The sequence below is a fragment of the Lissotriton helveticus genome, chromosome 10 (assembly GCF_964261635.1).
Source record: "Lissotriton helveticus chromosome 10, aLisHel1.1, whole genome shotgun sequence".
Classification (NCBI taxonomy): domain Eukaryota; kingdom Metazoa; phylum Chordata; class Amphibia; order Caudata; family Salamandridae; genus Lissotriton; species Lissotriton helveticus.
Genome location: NC_136071.1, coordinates 1,181,656,744 through 1,181,678,478, shown reverse-complemented (window position 1 = coordinate 1,181,678,478; position 21,735 = coordinate 1,181,656,744). Strand labels below are relative to the sequence as shown.

The 21,735-nt window shown below is 44.7% G+C and overlaps 1 protein-coding gene and 1 long non-coding RNA gene across 3 annotated transcripts in view; one reads left to right on the top strand and one right to left on the bottom strand.

Annotated features, from left to right (window-relative positions):
• Positions 1 to 21,735, bottom strand: part of LOC144784921 (vomeronasal type-2 receptor 26-like) — a 1,049,209-nt gene that overhangs the window by 917,343 nt on the left and 110,131 nt on the right. The gene's annotated exons all lie outside the window — the stretch shown is intronic.
• The window catches only part of LOC144784922 (uncharacterized), a 119,217-nt gene that overhangs the window by 7,731 nt on the left and 89,751 nt on the right, over positions 1 to 21,735 (top strand). For both annotated transcript variants that reach the window (XR_013601717.1, XR_013601716.1), the window contains one exon: positions 13,198 to 13,358. This is a non-coding gene — a long non-coding RNA (uncharacterized LOC144784922). The remainder of the gene's footprint in view (positions 1 to 13,197; positions 13,359 to 21,735) is intronic.

The following is a 21,735-nucleotide window of genomic DNA, read 5'->3' as shown; positions in this document are numbered from 1 at the left end:
GTGGTCCGATGAGCTGGAAACAACTTTTATTAAGGTAAAGGAGCTAATTGTTTCAGCTCAAGCTCTTCACGCTTTTCGTGATGATTGCGTTTCCACCATTTCTCTGGATGCGAGCATGAATGGGTTGGGGGCAGTCCTGACTCAGGAAGTTAATGGTAGGGAGAAAACAGTTGCATTTGCTTCCAGGGCATTGAAGCAGTTTGAAAAACTCTATAGTACAATAGAACGGGAAACTTTAGCCTGTGTTTGGGCTGCACAAAAGTTTAAGATGTATATTTGGGGCCGTAAATTCATAATTTTGTCTGACCATAAGCCTCTTTCTTTTATTTTCAGTAGGGTTACTGGAAATAATAATTTTTCTGCGAGATTAACTCGATTAATATCCAAGCTTCAGGAATATAATTTTGAGTTAAGACACATATCTGGCGGAAAGAATTTCCGAGCAGATTGTTTGTCCAGAATGGGAATGAACAAAGATGATGATGAGGATGTATTGGAGGATGATGTAGAATGTGTGGTGTTGGTAGATACCATTGAAGAATGGAAGTTGCCATTTTCGGAAGAGAAGTGGAAGGAGGCTGGGGGGAAAGATCCCATTTTGTCTAAAGCAATTGAATTTTCATCAAGGAAATGGCCTGAAATCAGAAATTTGTCTGGTGAGTTAAGGAATCTAGCTCAGTTTGCAGAGGAATTATAGGTCAAAGATAACATTTTGTTACGCTGGGATAAATTTGTTCCTCCTGCAGAACTTAGAAACACCAATATAAAGATAGCCCATAAAGGCCATTTGGGGGTTACAAAGACTTGCATGAGAATTAAGCTCCATTAATGGTGGCCTAGTTTGGATGCGCAGGTTAGATCCTTGGTGGATAATTGTGAGGAATGTCTACTTTCGGATAAACATTGGAAGATTGCGAGTGCTCCTTTGCACCCAACTACTTTTCCTAATTCAGCATGGGAGAAAGTGGGTTTAGATTTTTCTGGTCCTTATAATGTTTTAACTGAGGGAATGAGATATTTGATTCTGGCAGTGGACTATTATTCAAAGTGGCTGTATTATAGGTTTGGTGACACTCCCAATACTGAAAATACCATTTCATTTTTGAAAAGATTGTTCTTATTGGAAGGGGCTCTGTTGTATAACTCCTATATATCCCTATATCGTGTTAAGTTAGCATAGGTACGTTTGAGATTTAAACGCCATTTTTCCTTTCTTGCAACTTCTGCACACGACCCTCATTTGTTGACTTAGCTTTCAACCTAGTAGTTTGCCGTGGTGAATGTGAGAATAATATGTTATTGCTCTGATATCTGCTTTGTTTAATAAAACATGTCTGCACGGAGAGTGCTGAAGTTTCAGGAGCAACACGATATGGAATTGTTATGAGGTCTGATCTCCACGCCTTCATAGTCATAACACAAGTGCAGCTTTTGCCAACTTGGGCTTGAGGCGGGATTGATATTGCTTTGCACGAGAATTGTTAACACACTTGATGCGGTGCACATGCAGAGAGAGCTGGTGTATGCTGATGTGATTCCTTCATGCTAGGACACTAAGGTATGGGCCCGCCCTAAAACAACCCAAAGAGACCTTCTTAGATAATAATATAATATATGTGTTAGGGAGGGTGAGATATAAGTGTTGTTAACTCTTATTCATTACAGCATGGTAACATGCTGTCACCATTCGCTTTTTATGTCTTAGTAACTATGCTGATAATTTTGCTACTGATAATAAGTATACTTGTATTATCAAAGATACTGCGCCTGAGAAGACGGCATTAGTAAATAAACATTTCAAATGCACATGTGTCTTCTTTACTCCATGTTCTGGTTTGTAATGATAATATAACGAAAGAGTGTTCATGAGTCCCACGTACCCTGAGGTACTGTAAGTTCATGTTCTGGTTTGTCTAAACATTGGGTGTTTGATATGTCCAATGAGACACTGTAGCTAGCTCGGTAAGGGGTGAGTTGGTTGCTAAGGTAAGTTTTGGGACATCCTAATTTGCCGAGGTTCCACTCCTCTGTGCACAGTTCTGTGTGAGTACAGAAACCCTGCAACATGGCGCCCAACGGTTTCGGTGGTCTTATATCATGACACTCGAGTAGTTTATCGTTCATGCCTTAACCCCTTCACGTCCGTTTCCGGAAAACGGGGTGTCGGTGAAACCTACCTATTTTTTGAAATAGGTCTATATTCAAGCTTGATTCTTTCTTAAACGGTTTCTTTGAATTACTACCCAGTTGTGCTACAAAGTATTCTTTGAGTTTTCTTATTTCCAATTCTGTAATGGCGGCAGCGGTGGCTATTGCGCAGCATAGTCGCGTAGCGGTACGCAACCATCTTCAGACGTACCAAGTCCCAGTAGATGGGATGGCTGTGATTTTCGTGGTATGTGCAGATCCGGCGTTTCCTTACGAGTTGTTTTACTCTTGGGTTACGTTTCCGGCTGTGGACGCTAATTCTGGTTTGTTCCACTCCTACACCGCCTCGGATGTCCCGGCTGAATATACGCCGTACAGGGCATTGGAAATACCTATTGATCATTGGCAGCATCGAGTTTGGTTTGATGGCGCCCTCCCCCACTCTATGTCCCCTGCGAGGTTAGGCCCGCTCTCAATTCCAGGTACTAATTGGCCTGCGTTGGGTGGCTTTACCCCGCACCCGAATCACGGGGCTTGCACCCTGGCAGAAATTCGCAGGCTGCATGTGGTTTCCATTTCCGTGATTCGTGCTTTAGTGCAATACATCGGTCGACATCTTCCTGGTGGTCCCCAGGGGGGTGCGGCCGCTCCCCTGGAACGAGGCGGAATGCGTCTCAATCCAGTGATGGTAAATTCGGTTTTTGGTGCGCGTCCGGTTGACAACGATGACTTCCCATTCTGGCTAGCAGAGAAGTTTGATCAACTGGAGGCGGTTTTTCCGAATTCTACTCCTGCTGATAAACATAGAATGTTGACGATTACTCTACCGAAGGATATTACTCCTGAACTTGCTGACTGTGACAGCTGGGGAAAAACATTTGCGGCAGTTTATACAAGGTGCTTCGGCACCCCGTCTATGACTGCCCTGCCTGAAATCGTTAGACGTGTTCAGAATGATCACGGTCCAGAGGCAGCGGTTGAATTGGGTATGCGCCTGTGTGGTTCTTTTGAGATTGTAAGTGATCTCATTCTCTCCAATGTTAAAGGAGATGCAGTTAACTTTCAGGTGTCGAATGCTTTGGCTGCTCTGCCCGATGCCGACAAACCCCGCCAGTTAGCAAAGATTGTGGTGGCCGCTTATAAAACGATTGGCCGCACAAGTAGAGGTCTGAAATATTTTCCAGTGAAACAGATAAAACAACCACTGGGACAATCTGCAGTGACAGATGCCCAGCCCAAGTCCAAGAAACAAAATTGGCCTAAAAAACAGACACAGGGGAAGCAGACAACGCAGACTCAGGGTACTTTTCCTGCAATACAAGCTCCTGCGCCACCCGAAAAAGTTTATGATTTGCGCGACCGCGCGATGATTAAATCGCCTGATCGTTTTCAGGGTTCTGATCAACGCTCTCCTCGTTCCTTTCAGGACACATCGGCCCCGAAGACCGGTGGAGGAGGAGGGGGTGGACGTGGTGGCCAACAAGGACGTGACCAGTCCCGCCAGACGGACGGCGCGGTGAAGCAGGAAGATTCTACGCCTAGGCGTCCGCAGTTTGCGAAAATGAAAGTCGCAGCCTTAACAGCGCATCGATATGCCACAGATAGTGAGAACGCGGCTTCGGAATCTGACGTGGGCTCTGACCTTGCTGGACAGCGCGGCGGAGATAACCATAGTCAGAGAGGCGCTGCGTCCACTACTGAGGGTGACAGCGACTGATGTCTACGTTGTGATAGAAACAGCGGATACGAGACTTGCTCCCCCTGAAAGACTATATGAAATTGTCCTGTTAATTGAAGGTGACATACAGCGTACCGTTAAAGGTGTATTTTGGGAGAATCTGTCTTCTACGTATGTTATTTTACTTTCGGAGGCTGACTGGCCCCCACCTTTTGTGCTCGCGGCGCCGCGAGGGGAGGAGGTAATCCTGCCCAGTTTCGCGAACACTGTCTCTAAAGAGCATGCGCAGCATTTTGCAGAAGAGTGGGCTCGGGCTCTCGCGCCGGCTCTGTACCGTAACCAATGTGGTTGGGATAAATTGTCGCCTTGCCACGAAATTCCGTTGCGGTCTCAGCCGCAGCCTCAACCTCAATATCCCATTCGGCGTGAAGCAAAATCTTCCGTCGCGGAAATCCTTGAACAATTGGAATATCAGGGAGTTATTGAAACGTGTGTGTCACCGATGAATAATCCCCTTTTTACTGTGAATAAACCTGACGGATCATATCGTTTGGTTTTGGATTACCGGCATTTGAACTCGCATTGCCGTAACTGTGCAGTACAGAATACCCACGGCTCTGCCCTGGTGGATAGTCTCGTGCGTAAGCGTTTCAAGACAACGCTTGACATATCCAATGGTTTTTATGCCCACAGATTGGACAGCTTTAGCTCCCAATGGACCAGTTTTACAAGCGCTGGAGTCCAAAAGCAATTCCGGCGTCTTCCAATGGGCTACAAGAATAGTCCTGGTGTATTTACCGCTCGAATTGTCTCTATTCTGGAGGCACTCGACCCTGATGCTTTTTCGTATGTGGATGACATATATCTCACAGACGACGATATTTGGGAGCATCTGTGTCGTGTAAATTCTCTTGTTTGCAACTTCGCAGACATGGGTTACAAATTCAACTTTGCAAAATCGCACATTGCTGAACACACAGTGTTGTTTTTGGGCTATGAGCTCAACAATGAAGGTAGAGGTTTGGCTCCTCACTTCTTGGAGAAGTGCGCACAATTGCGCGCACCAACAACTCTGAAAAAATTACAATCCTTACTGGGCTTTTTGAATTTCGGCAGAACTTACATTCCGGAATATGCCCAGCGTATCAAGCCTTTGTATGCTTTGATACAACCAACTTTCTCAAAATCATGCTGGCTGCCTGAGCATTCAGCCATTTTGCAATCCTTGCAGGCTGATCTGCTCGCTTCTAAATATTTACTGACTCGTGATAACCACACCAACCTGGTCATAAGAATAATTCCTGGGACGGTGGGTTTCACTTACCTCACTTTTAATGAAGGTGACACGGTACCTATTGCTTACAAGTCACACTTGTACACCTCGGCTGAGATGCGGTTTCCCACCATAGAAAAGGTTTTAACTGCTGTACGGATGGCTATTCTAAAGGAACGAGCTCTGTCACAGGGGAAACGCATGCTAGTGGTAACACCCTGTCCTCATTTGGAGGCAGTCACGAAAGCCAGTGTACCAAATTCGAAAGCTTTGCACCCTCGGTGGATTCAGTGGGCTGCGTCATTGTCATCCGCAGATGTCATGTTTATTTTTGACGCTTCCTTACGGTCGCAGGAGTACTTGCAGTATGAATTCGTTCACCCTGCTCCTCTGGCGATGCGACCTTTGGAGGACTTCCATTGCATCATTTACACTGATGGGTCGGCGCAGGTTGCGCATGGCTCTAAACATGCCTACGTTTCCGCATGCGCCATTGTGGTCGGTGCTATGTTGAATGATGAGTTCATTTCCAGGGAGGTACACACGTTGCCCCTGGGCGATTGCACCGCACAATTGGCAGAGCTTCGTGCTCTCTTACTAGCTTTGGAGTACGCAGATCCGAGTGTTACTACTCTAATTGTAAGTGATTCTTACTACTGTGTCCAGTCTTACAATGAAAACTTGTTCTTTTGGATTCAAAATGATTTTCATGATTCCAAGGGTAGCACAATAAAACATAAAATGATCTGGGTTCGAGTGGCAGAGCTTAAGGCTATGTTGCCACTCGTTTATGTGATTCATACTCTCGGTCATCAGCGCGTGGGAGTTCACGCTGTTGGCAACTCGCTAGCTGATGAAGCAGCGAAATCAGCAGTATCTACATACTTAGTTGCAGCAGTTACTAGGTCTAAAACCAAGATTGATAGCGACATCTTGGCAGCGATTGCTGCCTCTGAGAAGGGAAGTAAACATCCTTCGGGATTCCCTTCGAAGTATAAATACCACTTAAGTCCCGAAAAGGTTCCTTTTGTGACAATTCCTGATGTTGGGGATCGGCTGATTCCCAACTCGGATCGCAGAACAGACTTGATTACAGCGGCTCATGAAGGTGTGGCGTCTGCGCATGCGGGCGTCTCAGCCACTGTAACGCAACTACAACATCGTTTCTGGTGGCGGGGACTGTACAAACAGACGCGTGATTATGTCCTTCTTTGTGACATATGCCAGCAGATTAAACCTTCAACTGCTACGCGTCCGCCTCAGACTCAGTTGTACATTTCTAATAAACCACTAGGCTGTGTTTATTTAGATCACTGCGGTCCATTTTCATCTGATACTGCGTATAAATACATCATAGTAGCAGTTGACTCATGCACACGCTTTGTGTGGTTATGGCCACATCGCAGCGCTGATTCCCGGACTGTCATCAGAGATTTGCGTATCTTTATAGGGATTTTTGCCTGTGGTACCTTCCATTCGGATCAGGGTCCGGCTTTCGCCTCTAAGGCGTATAAGGATGCCATGACTTCGATGGGGGTCCAAGTCAAGTTTTCGTCACCCTACAGACCCGAGGGTAATAGTGTAGTTGAACGAATGAACCGTGATTTAAAGCAATCTTTGACAGCCCGAGTTATAGGCACTGGCAGAAATTGGCTGGCTCACCTCTATGGCGTGCAGCGTGCTCTTAATAATCTCCCTAGAAGGTCTCTGGGTGGGCGGACCCCATACGAAATGCTCTTTGGCATCAAGATGTTCGTCCCTGACCTTGACGGTCTAGACTCGGTGGTTCGCGCCACTTCCTTTGACGCAGATGAACATTGCAATGTTTTACAGAATCTACAAAAGACGAGAGACACTCTTGCAAAGGAACATTTGCCCTCCACGTCGGATGATGCGTTGCAGATCCCGGTAGTTGGCTGGCTACCCCAAGTTGGAGAACTGGTTCGAGAGAAGATCGACAACAAGAAAGAGTTTGGTCCTTCCTATCGAGCTCCGGTCCCAGTGCTTGGAGTGAGGGGCACTAGAACAGTCATTTTACCACCACTTCCAGGTCGTAAGGAAAACAGGTTTATTTCTATTGACAATGTCAAGATACACAGAGTGGCCGATTCTTCTTAGCATGACACCGGCTGTTTCCTGTCCTTCCATTGTGAGAAATTCAATTATGCCCACTGATTCTAATAATGAACCTGAGGTGGCCATCGAATTACCTGCTGTTTCCACTCCATTATTGAATAATTTACCAGGAACTAACCTTGATGAGACAGACTATACATACCCCACTGATTTGTCCATGCCTGACCTGCAAGCTCGTTTAGCCACGGAATCCAGATTTTCGTTTGACTCTGCTTCCCTTGCCTCGAAAAAACCCTCTAAAATTGCAGTATATGCTAGCCTGTTTAAAAAACATTTTTTGATACCTCCTTGGATATACATTTGGCTGGTCCTTTTTTCACTGTACCTTTTTATGTCAATTGGTTTTGTGTTTTATTTTTTCCGGATTATGAATGGACACTATGTCGAGGAGAGAACTTGCATTACTCATTTGAATGGAACTTTGGCCCCACTTTCCTCTTCACATTCTACACATAGATTAAAAAGAGACTTGACTTTGGTTAACATCACAGCGTGGCCTGTTCTGGATGGAATCGCGTGGGATGCAGTTCGTTTTCAGATTCATGGCCCAACGGAAGTCGTTAATGTCCCTAACGTACTAAGAGTTAATATGGGGGATGTGGTGAAACAAAACATTCGTTCTGATGATTGGGATGTTAATGCTGTGGAAAGTTTGTTTTCTGATTTGAAATATTATGCTGCTTTTGATGCTGAGGATTTATATTTAGAATCTGCTAATTATGGTGAATTGTTCTGTTACCAACATTATGGCAATCACTTCTTACACAAGACATCTTCCCGAAGGGATGCGGTTAATTTTACACAGTGGGAACATTGCCCAGCACCTACACAAGGGAGTTCTGAAACGTTTCTTAAAAAGTATACTTATTTCACTGACTTTAATCAGTCCAATCCCGAGTCCTTTTATTTTAAATTTCACAAACAGCCACTGTCCAAGGTTCGACTTACAAATACAAAATTGTTATATTCAAAGGCCTTCCTGGATCAATTAGTTACTGGAGGGTATGAGTTATGGAAGGATACCATAGACCTTAAATCAGTTTGGGGCTCAAGGGCCTGGCAGGTACAAGGCACTGAGGCTTTGCACCGTGCATGTCTCATCCCAAATCATATGTGGTTTTTAAATGAAACCATTTCCCAGACCACGTGCTTTGGATTGGCTACATCTAAAAGGTTAAACACCCCGTCTTTCCCGGAGTTGGAGGAATATGAGAATTGGAGTAATTTTACTGAATTGTCCATTAGAGAAATACAGGCTCTGCTTCTGAATTCCTCCTTTAACATTTCCAGTATGAATCCCAAGGGTTGGCTGCTTTGGCACCGTAGTGCTGATTCTTGCCAAAAAAGGTTTTTAAATATAACTGACGGTTTTAAGACTGTTAGATCTGATCCCCGTTTTGATTTGAGTCATACTGTCACCTCTTACTCTGTTGGCAAGTTGTGTCAAGCTTGGCTGAAACATTCAACTTTACCTGCGGTTAAGTATCACCTTTCCAAACTGAATGCAGACGTGGATTTGAATGATTTCATTAAGGGCCCAGCTAGTGGCAGGTCGAAAAGGTGGTTATATGGTGTTTACAATGAAATTTGGAAACTCTCACAGATTGAGGCTGCTTCACGCCTTAGGGCTATTGATCAGGCAAATCTTGAGAAAGTGCTTGCAGTGGTTGACAATAGCATTAACGTGCTTTCCTCTAGAATTTACACATTAGATAATATTGTGTCGTCTGTTGTTGATATTGTGCATGATGAAGTGTCTGTATTATACCATGGTCAAAATCAATTACGTTCAATCATGCAGTTTGCATGGACGCTACAGACTCTAAAAATGGGTAAAGTTCCCTGGGGATACATGAACGTTTCCTCTTTATTTTCACCATTTAATTTGACAGACAAACAACGCTTGCTTTCAATGCGTGATGCTTCCTTTTCTATGCTCCATATTGAAAGATTGGAATCTTTACCTTTTTCTGTGGCAGAGACCACTGCTGCTACGTGGCTTATCCACGGTTTAATAACGCTGCCTTTTGCTTTATATAAGTTTACAAATTGTATGAAATATGTGCCAATAGGTCGTTTTGAACCCTTAGGTAGCGGTTTTCTTCATGAGGTCTGGTCACTCCCATACACATACAGATGTTTCAAGGATGAACAAGAAGTTTATCTAACAGGGGATGAGTGTACTGAGACGCCAGATCATTCTTTAATGTGTAGACACATACAGTTACACGGTTCATGTAACAGGGACAGACCGAATATGGCTTGCGTTTTACAGGGCACGCCAGTTCCTGCTATCATCCCCACGTTTAAATTGTTAGAGAATGGTAGTTATTTAATGCTCAATAATGAAAACTGCTGTGGTTTAATTAAAGGTATAGCTTTCATAGTAACGGTTAGTGAGCGAGTTATTTGCTGCAGAAATGTTCTTTATCCTCCCACACGTGAACATAGGGAGTCTTCCATTTGGCCACAGATACCGACCTTGGGAGCAGAATTCAGCGGCATGGCTAGAATAAGAGCTCTATTGTCCCAGAAAGAGGTGGCCTTGAGCTCGGCCCGTGAAACTTTCGTGCTTCACATTGCTAACACCCGCACGGAGGTCCAGGCTCTTTTAAACACTGATTTGCCCTTGCATTTCGGAGCCATGGTCCGTTCAATCTTTAACGCATCCTCCACAACGGGCCTAGCACATTTTTTTAAAGTTGTTAGCGGTGGTCTCGTGACTTCCTTTGAGAAGATTTTTGGAGTCATCCCTGCTTTCTTCCATTCTATTTTTTCATCCTTGTTTGGAGGGTTCCCGTTTTTGCTTGCATTAGCGGCTGGCGCATTGGTGGTTTTCTGCCTTTTTAAATATGGATGCCCTTCCTGTGCAAGACCACGCACAGCTACTACTGACGCGGTTTCGCAACCGCATGCTTGATTACTATGGCACACTGCCGTTAGCGACTCTAAGCACGGCGTTTGGATTATCTTTTCGGTTCTCCTATTTCACCTGTGTCCAGCCTGTATTTCGCTGTCTGACCTGTGATTTCCTTTGGGCCATTGATTTGTGTCTCTGCGGACCAGCATCTTCTGACGTCGATTTTGATCAACTGATGAGTCCTATCATTGCTCACGAGTTGGTTTGTTCTGACGAAAGGGTTATGGCCTTGGCGGTGGCACATGGACTAATGGGTCCCTGGGATGTGTTGTCGGCAGCGCAAAATTTCTTGGAACTAAGTTTTCTTGAGAACCCACCGAGCTGTCCTCTGATGGTTATAGAGGATCCGGTGCTGGAAGATCACGTATGTTCCTTTCATCTTTTAAATTGGATGGCTGAACTGTTTTCTGATGAGGACAGTGACTTCCTCCTGGAGGCTGTTGCAGCTTACTTTTCATATACGGTCTTATCATAGACACTGCCTCAAATTGACATGCTGATTGATAGCATTTCCTTGATTTTATTGACTTTTGGTCAAGAGATTTTATTTTTGCTTGCCTATTGGCTTGAGCCACAGTATATTTGTGGGCTATTTTTTTAGCATTAATTTTTATATTCATGCTCGTTTATAAATGGATTCTGCTCTCATGTGATGGCACTTCTGTTACCTTATTTAGTCCGTTCTCGGATCATGGGGGGGTGTTGTATAACTCCTATATATCCCTATATCGTGTTAAGTTAGCATAGGTACGTTTGAGATTTAAACGCCATTTTTCCTTTCTTGCAACTTCTGCACACGACCCTCATTTGTTGACTTAGCTTTCAACCTAGTAGTTTGCCGTGGTGAATGTGAGAATAATATGTTATTGCTCTGATATCTGCTTTGTTTAATAAAACATGTCTGCACGGAGAGTGCTGAAGTTTCAGGAGCAACACGATATGGAATTGTTATGAGGTCTGATCTCCACGCCTTCATAGTCATAACACAAGTGCAGCTTTTGCCAACTTGGGCTTGAGGCGGGATTGATATTGCTTTGCACGAGAATTGTTAACACACTTGATGCGGTGCACATGCAGAGAGAGCTGGTGTATGCTGATGTGATTCCTTCATGCTAGGACACTAAGGTATGGGCCCGCCCTAAAACAACCCAAAGAGACCTTCTTAGATAATAATATAATATATGTGTTAGGGAGGGTGAGATATAAGTGTTGTTAACTCTTATTCATTACAGCATGGTAACATGCTGTCACCATTCGCTTTTTATGTCTTAGTAACTATGCTGATAATTTTGCTACTGATAATAAGTATACTTGTATTATCAAAGATACTGCGCCTGAGAAGACGGCATTAGTAAATAAACATTTCAAATGCACATGTGTCTTCTTTACTCCATGTTCTGGTTTGTAATGATAATATAACGAAAGAGTGTTCATGAGTCCCACGTACCCTGAGGTACTGTAAGTTCATGTTCTGGTTTGTCTAAACATTGGGTGTTTGATATGTCCAATGAGACACTGTAGCTAGCTCGGTAAGGGGTGAGTTGGTTGCTAAGGTAAGTTTTGGGACATCCTAATTTGCCGAGGTTCCACTCCTCTGTGCACAGTTCTGTGTGAGTACAGAAACCCTGCAACAGCTCCTCAATTCCTGGTTACGGACAACGGAACTCACTTTGTTTCAGAGAAAATGTGTAAGTTTTTATCTTCTCAGGATGTTAAACAGTTGAAAGTCTCTCTTTACTCCCCTTCCTCGAATGGTTTGATGGAAAGGGGTAACAAAGTCATGAAGGAGGGAATTCAGACGGCTGTTGCCTCGGGGCTAGATGTAGTAAAAATGTATTGAGGAAAAAGTTTGGAATTACAATACATCTCCTCATTGTACAACAGAAGTTACCCAATTTGAACTTTTGAGAGGGAGAAAAGTTAATTCATCTTTTTTCCCAGCTTGGTTAGACAGGAAAAGTTCAAATAAAGAGAAGTTGTCTAATAGAGAGAGTTTGGCAGGGGTTGTTAAGAGAAAACAGGATTTAATGAAGAGAAATGTTTATGAAAAAAAAGGTCTAAAGAGGTGGAAATTGCCGTGCTAGATTGGGTTATGATTAAAAAACCTGTTAACGTTTCTAAGGGAAATTCGATTTTTTCTAGTCCTATTCAAGTGGTCAAGACAAGTTAAGGTGCTGCCTTTCTAGGGGAGAAGGGTTGGTGGAATTTTAGACAGCTGGTGAGAATGTCTGAGGATCAAGCAAAATTAGTAGGCAGGGTTAAAGACAAGTCTGCTACAGAAAATTGTGGCTGGACTCACTGGTTGTAGTCTGAAGTAGGTGAAAATGTTCCTAATCTGAGAAATGTAAATAGTGGTTCTGACAATTATTCTGCTAATTCTTTTACTCGCTGTGGCAGATTAAGAAAAGAACCTGCAAGGTTTAAGGAATTTGTTAAATATTAATTTATAGGAATATTTTATTTCTTTTTTTGTTTTTTTTTGTTTTTGTTTTAAGAATTAAGGGGGGAGGTGATGTAGTGGTGACGTAATGTATCTCTTTATTGAATTGTTAGTTAGTGGACTGTTATACATGTAATACTATGTTGTGTTTCGACTGTATGGAGTGTTCTGGGTCTCGTGGTGCATTCAGTAGCTTCAGTTGCTGAATGGACTCCGGACCGGCTAGATGCCCCTACTATGGGTGAATTACTTATGTAATGTCTGATTGGCTCATTACACTATGTTCTGTTACTTTGTTGTAAATCTGCCCCGAAGTGTCATGGAGAATGATGTTGAGGCTATTGCCCGGAACCACATCTGGCTTGGCTCTACGAGAGGCAATGTGAAGGCATTCTGAGGTCACTGTCATGATCTGCGACAGTCTGTCACTGCTTGAAGCAAGGTGAAAGGATGCGGAGGTTGGCCGTTGTAGTTGTGGCAGTTTGGCTCTGCTGAGAGCAGGCTGAAGGAGTTATAAAGAAGGAGAGACGAGACAAGAGTAGTGTAAGAGGGGGAAAAGTAAAAGAGAAAAAAATAACGTTTGCTTGATTTTCACCGCCCAGGGTTCTTCTGTCCAGAGGGACGACCAGCATCAATTCAGTTATTGCAGCCTGGAAGAAGGACTGGGTATGTTTTGTTGCCGTTGTGGGCTCCTGTGATTACCTGCATTTCTGCAAAAAAGGAAAAGAAAGGAGCTCCTGTGACTGGTGTAGGCAAAAGGGCGGTAAGTGATACTTTAAGCGCTCTGCCCTATTGTTGTTGGTATTTTTTCACATAGGACCTCGATAGCTGCCAGTGCCTGTGGGGATTCATGTTGCCTCATTATATCTAGAGACAGGTTATTGATTTGCTACTCACTAACAGCATATTGACCTACTCTCATGCGACAGCTCAGCATTAAATTTGCTTCGCCAATTCCTCCTGTCCCCCCTAAACAATGTAAGAAAGCCTCTCAAAGTAGAGTGGCCGGCTGGCAAGATAAGCAGATGGAGAATTTGGCAGGTGAATCTACCTTTTCTCTCAATCATGGCCAGTCTCTCGAAGAAAAAGGTGCTTTATACAATTGTGGTGGAGATCCGGGGTAAAGGTCCAGCAAGCTCTGGATACTGAGTTAATAAATCAAAGGCTTACTAAAATTGAGGAGACCTCATCGGCACTGCCAAAACAGCTACAGGCAGCGGAGCAAAGAATCTCAAACATTGAGGACTAACTGACACTCCTGCAATCCCATCCGGCACCTGTATCTGTAAAAACTGCAGAATTGGAGCTGGAATTAGAGTCAATGGTGAATCATGCAAATCATTCCAATCTTTGATTTATGGGAATTCCAGAAGGCAGTGAATCCCAGGGTCAAATACAATCAGTTCCGCAGCTTATTAATATGCTGATTAAAGATCACATCTTACCATCTGCTCCCGAAGATTTGACAATTATGCGTGATCATAGAGTTCCTTTTCATCAGCCACTTGGGGCTAAATACCCACAAACTATTTTGGTGAACTTTGTCAACTTCCGGATTAAGGAACAGGTCCTTACAAGAGCGATCCAGCAGTAAACATTTACAGTCTTGCAATATGCCTCTTTGAAGATTTTTTCCTATCTTTCCGTGAATTTTGCTATGCGGAGAAAAGCTTTTCAACAGCTTGCCTTTGACTTTAGATCAATTAGGGCACATGCCTCCCTGGTCCAATCTACAAAACTTAAGGTTCTTTGAAAAGGACAATTCCAAATATTTAATATTCTTTCAGAAGCACTGGACTTTTTTTTAAATCAATTAGAAACTAAAGATGTATGTAGGGTGGCATTACCCCTTTTTGTTTTTCTTTCTTTTCTTCTCATTTTGTTTTTTTTGCTCTTTTCTTTGGTGGGCGCAGCCTGGTGGTGATGATTGAGGACCCAATTTGACTGGTCAGGATGCAATTTCATGGCATCCTTCTGATAGGGACTCTGCATGGTGCGTTGCTAGGGGGACTTTCGCCATGTGGGTGGGTAGAATGGGGAGGGTGGAGAGGGTGGGAAGGGTGGGGGTTGGATTGGGATAGCAGGAAGAAAAATGAGTGGATCAAAGTTTTTTTATTGTATACACAAGCGTGTTTCTTTATATCTCTTTAGATATTATGGGGCAGATTTACAAGCTCCGTGCGACACATTTCCCCTGCCACTGAGTCACTTATGTGACACAGCGGTGGTGTAAAGCAAGCGGCACGCTGTGAAGGATTTGCAACATGACGCATCCAGGGAGATGCGTCACGCCGTAAACCCCTACGCCACATTATACCTGCATCAGGTATAATGTGGGCGTACCGTCGCAGTGTGGGCATTCTGTCGCAGGAAACCCTCAGAAAAGTGCCTGAGTGAAATCTACAAGATTTCACTCAGTCACTTTTTCGATGCCGCTGCGTCAAACCCCTGTGCCTGCTTGAAGCGGGTGTAAGGCGTGATGAAGAATGTTAAAGATAGGCCGGATTGGAACAGTGCAGACCTTGCGTTGCGTCCACGAAACGACCTTACGCCGGCAGATGCAACACGCATCCGCCTATCCTTGCATCATGGGGAGCCGCATTGTAAATGTGGCGCATCCATGGTGGGGCAAGGTGGTTTTGCGTGTCGCAAGTTTACTGGTGCATCCCTGCTGATTTGCTGAGATGCACCAGTCCTTGTAGATCTACCCTTTAAATTCAAGTTTTGGTGCAATGAAAGCCTTTATCCCTTTAACAAATGGATAGCATCAATATAATTTCATGCAACGTGAATGGATTGGTGAATTCAAGAAAAGCAAGCTTAATATTGACTTGGTTGCTTTCTTTTTCCCCACAAGTGTTGTTCCTACAGGAAACTCATTTTAGGGCTAAATCACCTAAATTAATCTTTCCTAAGGGGTATAATCAAGCCTATTTTGCTTCTGCAAATATGTCAGTTCATGGGCTTACTATTATGCTTTCTAATAACTACAACTGACAGGTACTAAAAGTTAGTTGTGATGTTGAAGGCAGATGGATTTACGTACAATATAACCTTTGAGGTACAGTGTTTGATCTTTTGAACTACTATAAACCTATATTTGATGATACTTTGGCTTTGCTTCAAATTTATGACTTATTGGTTGTTTCTGAGGTATCCATAATTTGGGGTGGAGAGATTAACTTTATTCAGGATATTCATCTATATATTTATAATCCTGCTAAGAGGCAATTAAAACCTAAATACGTGTTCCGCGATGCATCTTCTTTCGATTCTCTGCTATATTCGCTGTCTTCGCCATCCCTGGACACGTGTTTCGGGGTATCGCCGCTCGTCAGCAGGGATAGGCCGTGTTCTGGGGTTGCTGGTGGCTGTCAAATATCTGCCAGGTTTAGTACCACTCAGGCGCGTAGGTGCGGGGTCCCAGGCTCGTCAGCCAACTGCTCCAGGGAGCTTTAACATTACAATTGGGGTTGGGGTCGCACACTACTCACACACCAGCGGTATCGCCCCTAAGGACTATGGTAAATGTAGTTACATGTTCCGCGATGCATCTTCTTTCGATTCTCTGCTATCTTCGCTGTCTTCGCCATCCCTGGACACGTGTTTCGGGGTATCAGCCCTCGTCAGCAGGGATAGGCCGTGTTCTGGGGTTGCCGGTGGCTGCCAAATATCTGCCAGGTTTAGGACCACTCAGGTGCGTAGGTGCGGGGTCCCAGGCTTGTCAGCCAACTGCTCGACGGAGCTTTAACATTACAATTGGGGATGGGGTCGTACACTACTCACACACCAGCGGTATCGCCCCTAAGGACTATGGTAAATGTAGTTACGTGTTCCGCGATGCATCTTCTTTCGATTCTCTGCTATCTTCACTGTCTTCGCCATCCCTGGACACGTGTTTCGGGGTATCACCCCTCATCAGCAGGGATAGGCCGTGTTCTGGGGTTGCTGGTGGCTGCCAAATATCTGCCAGGTTTAGTACCACTCAGGCGCGTAGGTGCGGGGTCCCAGGCTCGTCAGCCAACTGCTCGAGAGAGCTTTAACATTACAATTGGGGGTGGGGTCGCACACTACTCACACACCAGCGTTATCGCCTCTAAGGACTATGGCAAATGTAGTTACGTGTTCCGCGATGCATCTTCTTTCGATTCTCTGCTATCTTCACTGTCTTCGCCATCCCTGGACACGTGTTTCGGGGTATCACCCCTCATCAGCAGGGATAGGCCGTGTTCTGGGGTTGCTGGTGGCTGCCAAATATCTGCCAGGTTTAGTACCACTCAGGCGCGTAGGTGCGGGGTCCCAGGCTTGTCAGCCAACTGCTCGACGGAGCTTTAACATTACAATTGGGGATGGGGTCGTACACTACTCACACACCAGCGGTATCGCCCCTAAGGACTATGGTAAATGTAGTTACGTGTTCCGCGATGCATCTTCTTTCGATTCTCTGCTATCTTCGCTGTCTTCGCCATCCCTGTACACGTGTTTCGGGGTTTCACCCCTCGTCAGCAGGGATAGGCCGTGTTCTGGGGTTGCCGGTGGCTGCCAAATATCTGCCAGGTTTAGTACCACTCAGGCGCGTAGGTGCGGGGTCCCAGGCTCGTCAGCCAACTGCTCGAGGGAGCTTTAACATTACAATTGAGGGTGGGGTCACACACTACTCACACACCAGCGGTATCGCCCCAAAGGACTATGGTAAATGTAGTTACGTGTTCCGCGATGCATCTTCTTTCGATTCTCTGCTATCTTCGCTGTCTTCGCCATCCCTGGACACGTGTTTCGGGGTATCACCCCTCATCAGCAGAGGTAGGCCGTGTTCTGGGGTTGCCGGTGGCTGCCAAATATCTGCCAGGTTTAGTACCACTCAGGCGCGTAGGTGCGGAGTCCCAGGCTCGCCAGCCAACTGCTCGAGGGAGCTTTAACATTACAATTGGGGGTGGGGTCGCACACTACTCACACACCAGCGGTATCGCCCCTAAGGACTATGGTAAATGTAGTTACGTGTTCCGCGATGCATCTTCTTTCGATTCTCTGCTATCTTCGCTGTCTTCGCCATCCCTGGACACGTGTTTCAGGGTATCACCCCTCGTCAGCAGGGATAGGCCGTGTTCTGGGGTTGCCGGTGTGCTGACGAGCTTGGGATCCCGCCGCACCTGCGTGACTTTGTGTGGTACTATACCTGGTAATATTTGGCAGCACGCAACAACCCCAGAAGATAGCCTAATCCCTGCTGACGAGGGGTAAATACCCCGAAACACGTGTACAGGGATGGCGAAGATTTGAAGATACGGGAGAATTCGAAAGAAGATGCATCGCAGAAAACGGTACTACAATTACCATGGTCCTTGGGGGCGATCCTGCTGGTGTATTAGCAGTGTGCGACCCCATTTTGTGAGTGTCCAAGCAGTAGTGCTTGGTGAACGTATGAGGTGTCTTCCATGTTGCCGCTCTGCATATGTCGATGATGGGTACTCCAGCGAAGAGTGCCACAGAGGTGGAGACCGCTCTAGTGGAGTGGGCCCTGACTTTAGAATGCAGAGGATGTCCTGCCTGCTGGTGGCAGAAAGTAATGGCTGCCGAGATCCACCTTGAGATGGACTGCTTCATTAGTGGAAGACCTTTCCTAGGCCTGCTGAAGGCAATAAATAGTTGGTTGGATTTCCGAAATTGTTCTGTTCTATGTAGAACTTCAGACATCTCTTTAGGTCTAAGGAATGGAGAGACCTTTCTGCTGCGGTGCTGGGATTTGGGAAGAAGGACCGCAGAACTATAGGTTTATTCAGATGAAAGTTGGATGGAACCTTTGGTATGAATTTAGGATTAGTTCTTAAGATAACTCTGCCCTGTTTGAACTGCAAGAAAGGGTCTTGAATGGAGAAGGCTTGGTGCTCACTCACTCTCCTTGCTGAAGTGAGCGCTAGCAAGAGAGCTGCTTTCCATGACAGATATTTGATGTCGGCTTTGTGTATTGCCTCAAAGGGATGATTCATTAACTGAGCCAGTACAATGTTGAGCTGCCAGGTAGGTGGTAAAGCCCTCACTGGAGGAAAGGTCCTGAACAATCCTTTTAGAAACTGCTTGATCAGTCTATTGGACCAGAGAGAAGCACCAGACGAAGAACGCCTATACCGAGATATAGCCGCCAGGTGAACTTTTATTGAGGCGTGGGCCAACCCCGAGTTAGCTAGATGAAGCAGATAAGGCAGAAGCTGTGCCGGCGAAGACTCGAATGGGTGTATCCTGTTTGTCTTACACCATATACAGAATCTTTTCCACTTCAGGGAATATGTCTTGTTGGTACTGTAGTGTCGTGTATTTCTATAGGTTCTGAATCAGTCCCCCTATTCCTGACCCTATTCTGGTTAAACTAACTATCAAGTTAACTAACAGTCAGCCCATGAGGCAAGAAATCCCCCATGATGCAGATACCGTTATCTGACGCAGTCACACTACGGCACAGGAACGTGTTATCTGATTAGGTCATAACGCTTGAGATCTAATTAGACAAGCGACATTCCTCCAGCCCCTGATAAGGCATACGACGTTCTCATAACAAATCAAACCTATGACAACCTGGATAATCCGTGCGGCCATTGTTTTGATTTCACAGAGAACTTTAGTAAAGAATGTGCTAACGAGCAAGTCGTATGACATCTTTATTGACGTACCTATGTCCATCCTTACGTCAATCCCGGCACCTTTAAGGTATAAATATTGCCGACCTTGCCCTATGCAAACACACGTGTGGTGACAAGACGGAGCAGCCATACTTGCCGAAGCCGAGAGCAGAAGCAGACCCCGCTGGCAGCAGCCCCGCCTTCCTGACGCGCTGAGAGACGCGCTGCTATCTCAAGCCGAGAGACCCAGCACCGGCGCTTCTGGGCAGCCCTCGCAGGCAGCCTGGAATATCGAGAGCAGAGAAAGAGATACCATTCCTCATTCATCCTAAATTCCAGGTACAGAACTGAATAACCCCTCACAGAGAATTCTTTAGTTATTCACTTGGCAAAAACAAACTTAACTTAAACTGTAACTTTCTATTCCCGCCCACGCATTAGACTTAGGTCAGGTACACGGGGTAGGCGTATTTAGAAACACCAGTTGAGTACGTTTAGTCAAATTTATATGTGTATGTAAATATATTTTAATCATTTTAAACATCATATGGCTCAGAAACCATATCAATGTTTTTACAGTATTATTTTATACTATTGCTTTTAATGTATGCACTTTACTTAACTATAAGTATTGCAATAATATCGATCCATTTCTCATGTATGAGAAAAGAGACTGATCAATAAATAACACCTTTTTATTGAACACGCCCGTCTCTTCCTTTTCTCTACATTCTGATGAGACTAAGAATGCACGTACTGACTGAGTAAAATAATTGCCTTGTGCTCACACGACTCTTGAGATTGACTCTTGATTAGGGGAGAGCAAAGTTGTCATGTTCTATGGTTGTCAGCAACTAAATCCCTTCTTGTCTAATCAGGGAAGTTAATCCTTCCTTGAACATTCGAGAAAGTTTCTAGCGAACTCTGAGCTTAGCTGGAAAACCCAAAAATTAAGTCTAGTATCGACAGTAGTAGACCTAGTTAACGTCTGGCCTAGGCCTTTACTGCTGAAGGTACTATTCCAATGCGCAGAGCCTATTGGGAAAATAGGAGCTACACTACATGGCGCCCAACGCGTTTGGAAAGGGCGATAAAACTAACGTAAGACATTTAGAGTAACTCAGTCGTGCTTTCTCACTCAGACCCCTTTTCCCGAATACTCCAAAGACGTCTGGAGTGGGTGAAAGGTTATATCCTCCAAAACCTCGCAGGAGGGAACTCCTATGTATGGTTCTTGGTCTAGTCAACGTTGAAGGATAAACAGTGTTCCAAAATATTGTGCATCTAATCTCTGTTTCCATAAAGAAACCTGATCTGCAAATAAACATAATACCATTCTGTCAGTAAAATGGACAGCGATGAAGAAAGAGAGGCTACTAGATTAGCAGCTGAAATGGCAGCAGCTGATACTACAGCACTCGAGGCAGACCCGGATATAATACTCATCCAGGTCGCCAAAAGAAGATCTATAACTCTAAAACTTATAGAAAATGGACTGACACCTAGAGGTGGCACAGTCATATTCGTAATCGAGGCACACGAATATCGGCAGACAGAGGTATACTATTCATGGATACATTTTCCAGCAGCTAATGCTGTAACAAAGTACTTCCACTATTACAAAGTAGAGGAACCTCCTAATGAGTACACTCCTTTCGAGGAGGTGGAAGTACCACTCAAATTCCAAGAGCATTTGCTCTTATTTGATGGCGCCCTAAAACATAACAATCACATTACAAGGCTCGGTCCTTTAGGAAGACCAGGAGCAACGTGGCCGGTCGTAGCCGGATACACACCACATCCAGACATCGATAGGATGCCTGCAGCTGAACTATTAACACAGCTGAAACAACTACTAAAAATTCACAGACAATTAGTTCAGTATGTAATGCGGACTTCAACAATTCAGCCAGCGATTAAACTTCCACAGCTGACCCCTCACCAGGGGAACACAAATAAAATTACACCACAGAACATCCAATCCTGCCTAGGTAAAGTTCCAGCTAAACGGGAACAAATACCATTCTGGTTGGCACAGAAAATCACCCAAATAGAGGCGGTGTTTCCTGACACCACCCCGCTGGAAAAACACAGGATTCTGACTATATGTCTCCCAATGGGAATCGCACCACACATTGAGGACTGTGACACTTGGGGTACAGTCTTTGCTTCCATCTACACAAAAACGCACGGTGTCCCATCCATTTCGGTGATACCAGATGTGCTAAAACAAATTCAAGATGAATACGGTCCAGAACCTGCTTTAACTCTTGGTATGAAATTACTGAAAGACTTCAAGCAGGTCTCGGCTATATTACTAGCCAACATAAAAGGTGAAGCAGCAAACGTGGTGATCCGCCAGAGGTTAAAAGAGACAGATATAGCAGACCAACCAGCTGAAATTGCCAGAATCATAGAAAAATCCTATGAGGAACTAGGCAGAGATAGTCTAGGTGGAATACCAGTAAAACCGCAACTGACTACAAGTCCAGAAAAAATATTTTTTAATAATAATAATTCACCAAA